Source organism: Cibotium barometz, chromosome 11, assembly GCF_041138505.1.
Source record: "Cibotium barometz isolate CiBa-2024 chromosome 11, ASM4113850v1, whole genome shotgun sequence".
NCBI lineage: Eukaryota > Viridiplantae > Streptophyta > Polypodiopsida > Cyatheales > Cibotiaceae > Cibotium > Cibotium barometz.
In genome coordinates, this window is record NC_141056.1 from 38,847,890 (window position 1) to 38,859,856 (window position 11,967).

The following is an 11,967-nucleotide window of genomic DNA, read 5'->3' on the forward strand; positions in this document are numbered from 1 at the left end:
ATTTTTGCCTCTTTGCGTACAAACCAGCTAGAATATCCTAAGCCTGTTTTGTTGTTTTAGCTGAACGAATAGCAGCAACAGTAGAGCTGCTAGAACCTGCAACATCCTCAATAGATCCTACATCCACAGAACCTGGACGTATATCCATACCCTGCACAATGTTCCACACTCCTTTTGCAACCAAAACATGCTGCATCATGTATGCCCAAAGTGGGTAGTTGGTGCTATCTCCATCCAGTTTGTCATCAGTAGACAACATGCGAAATACATCATTGCTATTATCAGCCATGGCCACTGACTGAAACTGATGCAAAAGCTACCTGTAATGAAGCAAAGACTGAACAAAAAACAACTCGTGCTATGTAGCACGGTTCACAATATAATATGTGAGCCTGTTTTGCAGAAAACTACTGTCAAAATTTCTGCACAAAATGACAAAACCACCTGTACAGAATTTGTAATGCAAAAACGGAGCCCAAAACGACCTCAGATGCAATTTTTGAGAACGCACTGTCCTACGAGCTCATGTGCAGAGTATAGGGACCTGCAAGCGCTTGTGAAAGCTCACCTCAATCGGAGTACGTGAGTCGGAGGGTGCTAGCAACGTAGCCCTGGGAGCCGATGCCTGCTCTGATACCAATTGTTGGAATTAGGGTTGCAGAAAAGCATACAAAGCTTGGAGAAGAAGAAGCAAGAATGCACACAACACACAGTGTATTAGATTGTGTCAATGTACAAAAGATAAATTAGCCCTAGAATAATGGGCGTATATTCAAGCCGGGGGAAAAAACCTCCTAAAGAGGGAAAAAGTGCCCCGGCGGTCCTAAGTGTGTTCACACACATCACTGCCTATATATATGGCAACAACAAATACTATTCATTCACCTTATCTTAAGATCACAAAAGCATACCATTAATATCTTTTAATTGTGAAAAATATAACCATGGATAGGCTCTTGTGATCTTGAGTTAACCTACATGAATAATACTCTAATGAATCTTTATGGCATATGCATAAGCTTATATATGAGAGCATTTAAATATATGCTTATGCATATGAGAGTATAAGCATTCATAAAGCTTATACTCCACGTCAATGCATGGAGTATGCTTATGTATGAGAACATTTAAATATATGCTTATGCTTATGCTTATGCATATGAGAGTATAAGCATTCATAAAGCTTATACTCCACGTCAATGCGTAGCACTCAAATAAGATATATACATATAAGATATATGCATATACATAAGCTTTTGAGGCATACGAGCTTATACACAAGCCTTATGCAGCATGAAGCTATGCATATGCATAATTCATGAGCCTATGAGGCATATGCATATGCATAATTCATGAGCCTATGAGGCATATGTATAAGCCTTATACATAATTCTATGAGCCTATGAGGTTTACGCATAAGCCTATGAGGCATACACTACAAGGAGAGGAGGGTGAACTAGTGCCTATACTAGTGATTTTTGATGGGTGCAAAATAACATGAGTTAAAGCTAAATTCATATCTCACAACTTATCCCATCTTGTAGATAGTTGGTCTCACATTCTTATAACCATATCCAACTATGGAAATTGGTGGTATGAACTATATATGCAATAAGAGGATGAGCATGTATATATGCAAGGATGCATATATAAATATGTCAATGAAGAAAAGGTGAGATTATTTACTTGCATCATCTTATGCCAATCATGAGTCTTGAGGTCATATAGTTGCACCCCTTTCTTCTTTGTCTTTGTTATTACACCCTTCAGTGAATGCATAAATCTCATGGGTGTGTGAAAAGAGGCTATCACACACTTCATCTTCTCTTGCTCTTCTTTTTCAGTCTCCATGGTGGACTTGGAATGACAGTCTTACCACTCTTATCCTCATATATGGCCATGCATGAGGAAGGCAATTGATTGCCTTCAAGTCATCTCTTGACCCTTTTCTATCAAGATTTGAGAATCTCAAATGATCCCAAATGCTTTTTAATCCATTCATAAAAATATGTATGGGATCTAGTAGATGGTTTATCTTCAACTCACACCAATATGGTAGAGATGAAAGAAGATTGAGTGATGACTCATCCCTTGGGGTGACGGATTCTCTTCCCTCTTCCAATTCTCATCCCATTATTGTTCTCTCATCAAAGGTGGCTCTACATTACATGGAATATACCATGGATATAAGTCTCTTCACCGGGGGGTGGGGGGAAAGAGCTAAGGACAATGTCTTCTAACAAGGGGAGTTGAGGAAAGTTGCCTTATCTGAAAAGTGGCAGACGAGGGGGTGTTGAGAGGGGCGGCAGCAGCAAGGGGCAGCTGCACTGCAGCAAGTACACTGCGCAAGGACAGAGTGTGGTATAGACGGCAACCCGGCAGAGTGTAGGCTATGCAAAAATGTGTGCTGTCCATGGAGCACCCAGGGGTTTATATAGTTGTGGGGTACGGGTGTGGGCGCTATGCAAAGTACAGTGCAAAGTACGATCGAAAGGACGGTCTGTTGGCAAAAAGATGTGGATCAGTGGCTTGCATGGCTCTGGGGGAAAGGTACAGTGGCGGTTAACAGGGAAAGGAGTGGTACGCATGTACCTTGTCTAGTCAGAGGTAGCATGGGTGTCCACATAACGGTGCGTGTGGACCACACAGTGGGTGGGCGACCTTTGGTTCTTGTGCGGCCATTGTACGAGCAACCTGGTGAGTGTGTACAGTCCCTTTTTTGGGGCGGGGTCTCCAAATTTGGAGCATCGGCCTCAATTTGCATGTCGGTTTGCCAGGGGGCGATATATATATATATATATATATATATATATATATATATATATATATATATATATATATACACGAGATGTTCCCTTGGTCGTTGGGGTGCAGACTGTTTGTCAATCGGACGCCCGCTCGTGCATTTATTAAGGTTTTAACTAAAAATAAACAAAATTTACGTATAAGCTTAATCCGGTGTCCGTTTTGGATACTGTAAAATCCTATATTAGGGTAAAATCAGACGCAAATTCCAATTTTGGGCTTGAAATTTAAAAATTCTAAGTAGAAATGGCTCATTTAATAAAAACATTGATTTTTATACCATAAAAATTCATAAATTCATCTATTATATGGACATTTCTTTATTAGTGAAGATGGGTATGTTACAAATATCATAATTTTTTGAATTAAAAACCCTTCCACACATGTGAAGGAGGTGCCTACCTCAAAGGTCCCCCTCTCTTTAACCAAGGTGTCAAAAATTCATCATTTCTCCAAAATATCTCATTTATGAGATCATGAGGGTTATTTTTCTCGAGAATTTAATATTTTTGAGGGTTAAATAATGTTAAAGTGCATTTTCTCGTGCTAACATTAGATAGATGCGGGTTATTCGCATATTATTACTACGATTATATCTCGTATTAATAGTTATTTCTGTTTGGATTATTCTAAATGATGTTTGCATAATTTTTTTACCATTGTTTAGCCATTCTTTTTGGACATGTTCCTTAATTTCTTTTGATGTTATAATCTGCGTTCAAAGTGTGTTTCACCTTTGACACTTTTCCATGATAATTTATTTTACACTTTTTTAAGTGTGGTTTATGCTTAAGTTCTTAAGCCTAAGACATTCGATCATGGGTTAGTTGATCGGTTTGTTTTGCTGGATTTTTTTGGATGTTTTTCAAGTTTTATTTGGATTCATCCGGTTCTGCCTAGATCACTTGTGTCTAGGATTTTTTTAATGAGTGTTACACACGTGTTTCACTTGCTTACTTTGGAGTTTGCTTGAACGACACCACGTTCATATACTCCGGATTGATGAGTTGGCCACCAATTTTAATGCTTCTTTTGGCATAATTAATGTCCATTAGATGGCATGCATTGATTGTTATGATCAACTATGGTTTTCATGGATTCGAGAAGCTTCTATGCTTTTATCCATGGTTTTATTATTAGGATCTTTTGAACCTTTGGATAATTTTATGTGCTTTGAGGGTAGCATTTGCCTTCGTTTTTTGCACATAATTTTGGAGTATATTGCTTGTACTCTTGTACATATTCCAACTTGGATACCTAGTCGCTTATATATCTAGGTGAGTTATTTTTCTACCCTAACTTTATTGTTTATTGGGTAGTTATCATTAGAAAGGCGCCAATAATTCAAAATTATTTTCTAATGATGTACTCGAAAAGAGTTATTCCTTGATGTAGTCTCAAGTATATAGAGATTGGTTTTAGTATGTGAAAGTCTGGGATAAGGCCATTTTATTCCTTTTATTCAGGATTTTATTCATTTTTCCTAGACGGCATACTAGGGAGTTTAGATTGTTGCTTTTACATCACTTAGCATGTTGACCTCAACATTCAAAGACAATCTCATTTTCTAAATTTACTAGAAGTTATAGTGTGGGCATTCTCTAGATAAACTTCTTTTTATCTATAGCCTACATGTATTGATGAGTGTAATCTCGTCAACATTTTCATTTGTTGAAATCTCTTTCTTCGAGTTCAACGAGTTTATCTTGTTGTGTTTGGATTAAGGAAATTTGAATTTTTCCTTTGTTGGCATTTCTTTATCTAGTTTCATACTTTGGTGATTTATACAATCAACCTGATGGTTTACGAATGGACATATGTGACTCATCGAGACGTTGATGACTTGTTATGTTGATATGGGTAACTCGGGACACCGATAATTCCATGAGCAGATGTGGATACATTGGGCCATCGACGATGGATACCTGGTTACTGCTGTTATAATGCCATGTTTTCCTACTTTATTCCGAATGGTTTAACGAGGAAACTACTTTGAGTATGAATTACTCTGATCATCCGCAGTAGTCTGATGGGCAAACAGAGGGTATGAATCAGATTGTAGAGGATATGCTTCGTGCATATGTCTCTGGAAAAGCATCAAATTGGAAAAAATATCTTCCAATGATGGATTATTTTTTTCTAATTTTTTAGAAATTTTTTTGCACATTTTTATAGTTAAAATATATTTTTTATACATTTTTGTGGGTTTTTCCGCGAGTATGCGATCAAATTTTTACTGATTTTTTGCTGAAATACAGTAGGGTCCAGCATGTTGATGCATGAAATGCTCTCCTCTGTGCGTGGGACCCTCTTCATCTCTTAAATACGATTTTTCTCGTCTATTTTCCTCCCACTTGTGTGAACTCCTTTTAATAGGGATTTTTAAAAATTAACCATTAATCATAATTAATATTTAATTATGATTAAGTAAAAGTTTAATTAAAAACTTTAATCAAATGTTAATCCTCCTCTCTGATTACAGAGAAGGAGGGGGTTGAGAGGTTCCATGGAAATGGAGTGAAGGAGAGAGGAGAGTGGAGAGGAAAGAGAGAGAACCTCCTCTCTCTCAGTTCTACGCGCAGGTGGGGGGGGGCTGCGCACGAGCCGCCAGGCAAAAATCGCCCCTCCCTTGAAATGTTTTTTAAAGCTTTTACATAAAGCTTAATTAAGGTTTATTAAGGTTTTTTTAAAAAATGAGTTTTTTTATTAAAAAAACTTTTGAAAAAATTTCAAAAAAAAGCTTGGAAAAAAGCCTAAAAATAGATGAAATTTGACATTTGAGAAAACAAATCTCTGGAAATTTCTAAAATTTTTTCTCTTGAGACCTTTTGGCTTTTCATCTTCTGGGAAACCTTTTGGCTTTCCGCTTTCCTGAAATCTTTTGGCTTTTCGAATTCCGGAAAATCTTTTGACCTTTCGGATTCCGAAAACGTTTGACCTTTCACATTTCAATTTTTTTTGTTTTCTCATTTTCTTGAAATTGTTGGCTTTCCGTATTCCGGAAAAACCATTGGGATTCCGAAATTTTTTGACCGTTCGTATTCTAAATGCGTTCGGGGTAAATTAATTTTTTTTAAAAAGTCTTAAAAATTAGTGGAAAATTAGACAAAGGTTATTTTAAATTTTTGAAAAATGTGGGGTTAGTATTTGGCATGTGGTGTGTCCATTCGGGCATCTGTGACCATTCAAATTCCTTTTAAAATATATTTTTTGACCCAAAAAAAATAAAAAATCCATTGAAATTGTAAATTTTCATTGCATTTGAGAATTGTCTGGCAGAATTGGAAATTTCGTGAACGATGGGATTCTCAAGAAAAATTAGGAATATTCTATAAATTATTTTTAAAAATCCTAGAAATTGGTATTTTTAAAATATTGATGGTATTTTAGCAAAATTAATTGCTAATTTTTTTTTGGAAAAATATAGGTTTGGAATGCCATAAGATATGTTTGGTCGAATTCAAAATTATCGTATTTTGAGGCCCTATAAAATTATGAAAAATTAGAAAAAAATCATGATAATTTTTTTTCTTGAGAATTTAATATTTTCGAGGGTTATTTAGTATTGAAGTATGTGTTCACGTGCTGACATTAGATAGATGCGGATTATTCGCATATTATTAATACGATAATACGATTATACCTCGTGTTAGTAGATATTTTTATTTGGATTAATTCTAAAACGATGTTTTCATGATTTTTTGCCATTGTTTAGTCATTCTTTTTGGACATGTTTCATACTTTTTATGGCTATAATCTGCATTCAACGTGTGTTTCATCTTTGACACTTTTCCATGATAATTTATTTTGCACTTGTTTAAGTGTGGTTTGTGCTTAATTTCTTAAGCCTAAGACAAATTCTATCATGGGACAGTTGATCGGTTTATTTTGGTGGATTTTATTGGATGTTTTCCAAGTTTTAATATGGACTTATTAGGTTCTGCCTAGATCACTTGTATCTAGGGGTTTTGAATGAGTGCTACATGCATGTGTTTCGCTTTCTTACTTTGGAGTTTTGCTTGAACGACATAATGTTCATATACTCCAGATTGATGAGTTGGCCAATTTTAATGCTTCTTTTGGCATGATTAATGTCCATTAGATGATATGCATTGATTTTTTATGATCAACTATGGTTTTCTATGCTTTTATCCATGGTTTTATAAGGATCTTTTGATCTCTTGGATAATATCATGTGCTTTGAAGGTAGCATTTGCCTTTATTTTTTGCATGTAATTTTGGAGTATATTTCTTGTACTCTTGTACATATTCCAACTCGGATACCTAGTTGTTTATGTATCTAGGTGAGTTATTTTTCTACCCGTAGCTTTATTGCTGTTAAAACCCTAAGATCTCTCTAGATAATTATTATGCATAAACATGCATAAATCAGGCATAAACTCATCCACCCGACCACCCCCGACGAGCCCAAGGGATGCACATATGAATAATAATGAAATACATCATACCTTTACCTTGATGTCCCATATCATCAAGAGGTATAACTCCACTCCAATAGTATGTAGCTATAGTGTGAAATGGTAGGTGAGTAGATATGATCCTCTACACAAGAGACCATAGCCTAAGCCTCCAAGCCTCCAAGCCTTCCTTGAGTGTGCCCCATGCACCTATTATATAGGAGGGCCCTCAAGTGACTATTGACTCTCCATTTCCCATGTGTGACCCTTGGATGCTTGACCCTAATCTTAACCCTTAAGGTTAGTCCTAACCCATACTCCACTAGAGCTTGTTCCCATGCTCCCATGCTCACAAGCCTAATGTGGGTTAGCCTCCTAGTATATGTACACATAATGTGCATATAACATACTTCCCCTTTCTCAAAACATTGCATTCTTTGCAATGAAAAGAAAAAAATTTACGTTGAACATTCTCAACCGACTCCCAAGTCAAATCCTCTATTTCTTATCTTTCCACCTAATTTTAACCTCAGGGATTAGTCAACCAAAAGTTTTATTTCCCTGAATTCAAGTACCTTATCACGTTCATGTGGAACATAGGATAAATCTTTGACTTCAACGAGTTCTTGAGGAGTAACTGTGTTATCCTCACCTCCCAGTTCTCCTTTCAATCTATCGATATGAAAGATTGGATGAACTATGACAATTGGAGGTAGTTTAGTTCATACGCAACCGTGCCAATCCGATGTATAAATCGAAATGGACCACAATAACTAGGAGATAAATTTGAGCATTTTCCTTTTGACAAAGTCTGAAAACCTTTAGGAACTTTTAAATAAACCAACGCTCTTGGTTCAAAAGACCAAATTGAGCGTCCTCTATCAACATAGAACCGTGCCCTATACTAAGCACTCCTAATAAAATCCCGAGCTTCGGTCAGCATTTCCTGCATATCACGCAAGAAATCCCTGGATGCATCAAGCTCGATGTCCTTAAGACCGACATCAATAGGTGCCCTGGGTTGATACCCATACATAAGCATGAACGGACTAAAACCAATAGCCGTATGTTTAAAACTATTATAGGCAAATTCCATCATTGGAAGATATTTTTCCTAATTTGATGCTTTTCCAGAGACATATGCACGAAGCATATCCTCTACAATCTGATTCATATGCCTTGTTTGCCCATCAAACTATGGAATGATCATAAGAATTCATACTCAAAGTAATTTCCTCGTTGTAAACCATTCGGAATAAAGTAGGAAAACATGGCATTATAACAGTAGGAACTAGGGATTCATCGGTGCCCCGACGTACCCACATTTGCACATGGAATTATCGACGTCCCGAGTTATCCATATAAACATAGAGAGTCATCAACATCTCGATGAGTCACATATGTTTATCCATAAACCTATCAGGTGGACTGTATAAATCACCTAAAGGACGGAACTAGAGAAAGAAATGCCAACAAAGGAAGAATCCAAATTTTCTTAATCCGAACACAACAAGATAAACTCGTTGAACTCTAAAGAAAGAGATTTCAACAAATGAAAATGTTGACGAGATTACACTCATCAATACATGCAGGCTATAGATAAAAGAAGTTTATCTAGAGAATGCCCACACTATAACTTCTAGTAAATTTAGAAAATGAGATTGTCTTTGAATGTTGAGGTCAACATGCTAAGTGATGTAAGCAAAGCAACAATCTTGAGCCCAAATTATCCCATAAGATAATATATGTGAGGGATCGCTAGTGTCCCATACCACCATGATACCCCTCATACATACCTTAGTCTTTATATACTTGAGACTACATTAAGGAATAACTCTTTCCGAGTACATTATTAGAAAAGAATTTTGAATTATTGGCGTCTTTCTAATGATAACTACCCAATAAACAATGAAGTTAGGGTAGAAAAATAATTCACCTAGATATATAAGTAACTAGGTATCCAAGTTGGAATTTGTACAAGAGTACAAGCAATATACTCCAAAATTATGTGCAAAAAACAAAGGTAAATGCTATCCTCAAAGCACATGAAATTATCCAAAAGATCAAAAGATCCTAATAAAACCATGGATAAAAGTATAGAAGCTTCTCGAATCCATGAAAACCATAGTTGATCATAACAATCAATGCATGCCATCTAATGGACATTAATCATGCCAAAAGAAGCATTAAAATTGGTGGCCAGCTCATCAATCTGGAGTATATGAACGTGGTGTCGTTAGTGAAACACGTGTGTAATACTCATTAAAAAATCCCTAGACACAATTGATCTAGGCAGAACCTGATGAGTCCAAATAAAACTTAGAAAACAACTAAAAAAATCCACCAAAACAAACCCGTCTTGGGCTTAAGAAATTAAGCATAGACCACACTTAAAAAAGTGCAAAATAAATTATCATGAAAAAGTGTCAAAGGTGAAACACACTTCGAACGCAGATTATAACCATCAAAAGAAATTAAGGAACATGTCCAAAAAGAATGGCTAATCAATGGTAAAAAATCATAGAAACATCGTTTAGAATTAATCAAAACAGAAATAACTATTATTATGAGGTATAATCGTATTAATAATATGCAAATAACCCGCATCTATCTAATGTCAGCACGAGAAAACGTACTTCAATATTAAATAATCCTTGAAAATATTAAATTCTCGAGAAAAAAATTATCATGATTTTTTTCAAATTATTCTTAATTTTATAGGGCCTCAAAATATGATAATTTTGAATTCCACCAAACCTATCTTATGGCATTCCAAACCTATATTTTTCTAGAAAATTTTTAGCAAATAATTTTACCAAAATACAATTGATATTCTAAAATAACAATTTTTAGGATTTCTAAAAATAATTTCTAGTTTTTCTTGAGAATCCCATTGTTCACAAAATTTCCAATTTTTCCCGGCAATTCTCAAATCCAATGAAAATTTATAATTTTAATGGATTTTTTAATTTTCTGGGTCAAAAATTATATTTTTAAAGTAATTTGAATGGTCACGGTTGCCCGAATGGACACACCACATGCCAAACACCAACCCCACATTTTCTCGAAGAAAAAGTAGGATTTCTAACTTACATGAAATTCTAGGAGCTTTCCTTTGGCTTGATGGTTTGTGGGATCTACAAGAGTGGCCACCAATTCTTTAGAAGAGGGAAAGGTCAAAAACTAATGAATTATTAAGAAATTCACAGTTTTTGGCTCTTGGGAGGAGTAGAGTAACAGTGCATAAAACATTATTAAGCTTCAACAAAGGGAGAGGCTTCTATTTATAGAAAAAAGTGAGCTTCTAACCAAGAAAACTGATTCTAGAATTTTCCAGATCAGTTTGGTTAATTTTTGACCATTTTTGGGTCAGTTTAGCTTACTTTTTGGAACTAGACTTGAATTAGGAGAGAGGAGAGATGAAATATCTCAATTTTTGGAAATTTAAAAACTCCACCACACATGTGAAATAGGTGTCTCCTTCATGAGGGGGAATCCCCACATCTGAGGTGTCAAAAATTCATTTTTTTAGTATTTTCTTTGATCCTTAGTCCACTCTTCATCTTATGTGAGTATTTCCTTTGGTCCTTAGTCCACTCTTCATCTTATGTGAGTATTTACTCATTTTTGAGGGGATTTTCTTTATTTCTTCTATTTTTCTCCTCCACACATTTGGATGAATCTGATTTCCCCTCAAAATCTTCACTGCATGCCGGTAGTAGCAACCTACACATGTTGGCAGAAACCAATGCATGCCGATAGCTTCCAATGCATGCCAGTAGCTTCAAATGCATGCCAGGTGCTTCCTACACATGCCGGTAGCAACCGCCGATGCATGCCGGGTGCTTCCTATGCATGCCGATAGCAACCTATGCATACCGATAGTAGCAACCGATGCATGTCGGGTGCATGCTGATAGCAACCTATGCATGCCGGGTGCTACCGATGCATGCCAGGTGCTTCCTATGCATGCCAAGTGCTTTTGATGCATGCCAAGTGCTTCGTATGCATGCCGGTAGGAACCAACACATGCCGACAGCTTCCTATGCATGCTGGTAGCAACCAACGCATGCCGATAGCTTCCTATGCATAAGAGTTTTAAGTATTTATGTTTTTTCTTGGATAGATGGCAAATAACTTGAGGTATGATGTTACACGTAAAGGAGGAGTCGATATCCCGATAATATTTGTAAGTATATATTAGCCTCACATTGTATCTTATCTTTTAATCAAAGAAAGTTATCTTAAATAACAACTTTCTAAAATGTTCACTTGTTTGTACAATTGCAGCTTAAAGGAGTGGACCGCCCCCCTACACAAGAGGAATATGATTTTGCATTACAATGGGGTTTGCAAGCTCTATTTGATAGGGTGCAAGATGAAGGATGGATTGTTATTACTGGAGGAGATGCTTGGCAAGCATGGTAGGTAAGTACATTCCTAAACCCTAAACCTCTTTGTTTTTGCAAAACTGATTCTCACTTGTTTAGTTTTATTGTGTTTTAGGATCATATAACTCAAAACGGTGGTGCAAACATAGCTACTGATAGCAATGGAAATGTGATAAGTGAAGGGGCTGGAGCCGCAAGGAACAATACCAATCGCACAACATGAGATCTAGATATCCCCTAGCTCCATAGGTTTTTATTATGCTTTATCATGTATATGAGTTTTTGGAAACATACTCTTATGTAATCCACTAAGTATTGTAATTGAATTTTGACATTCCTAAAACCATGGTTTG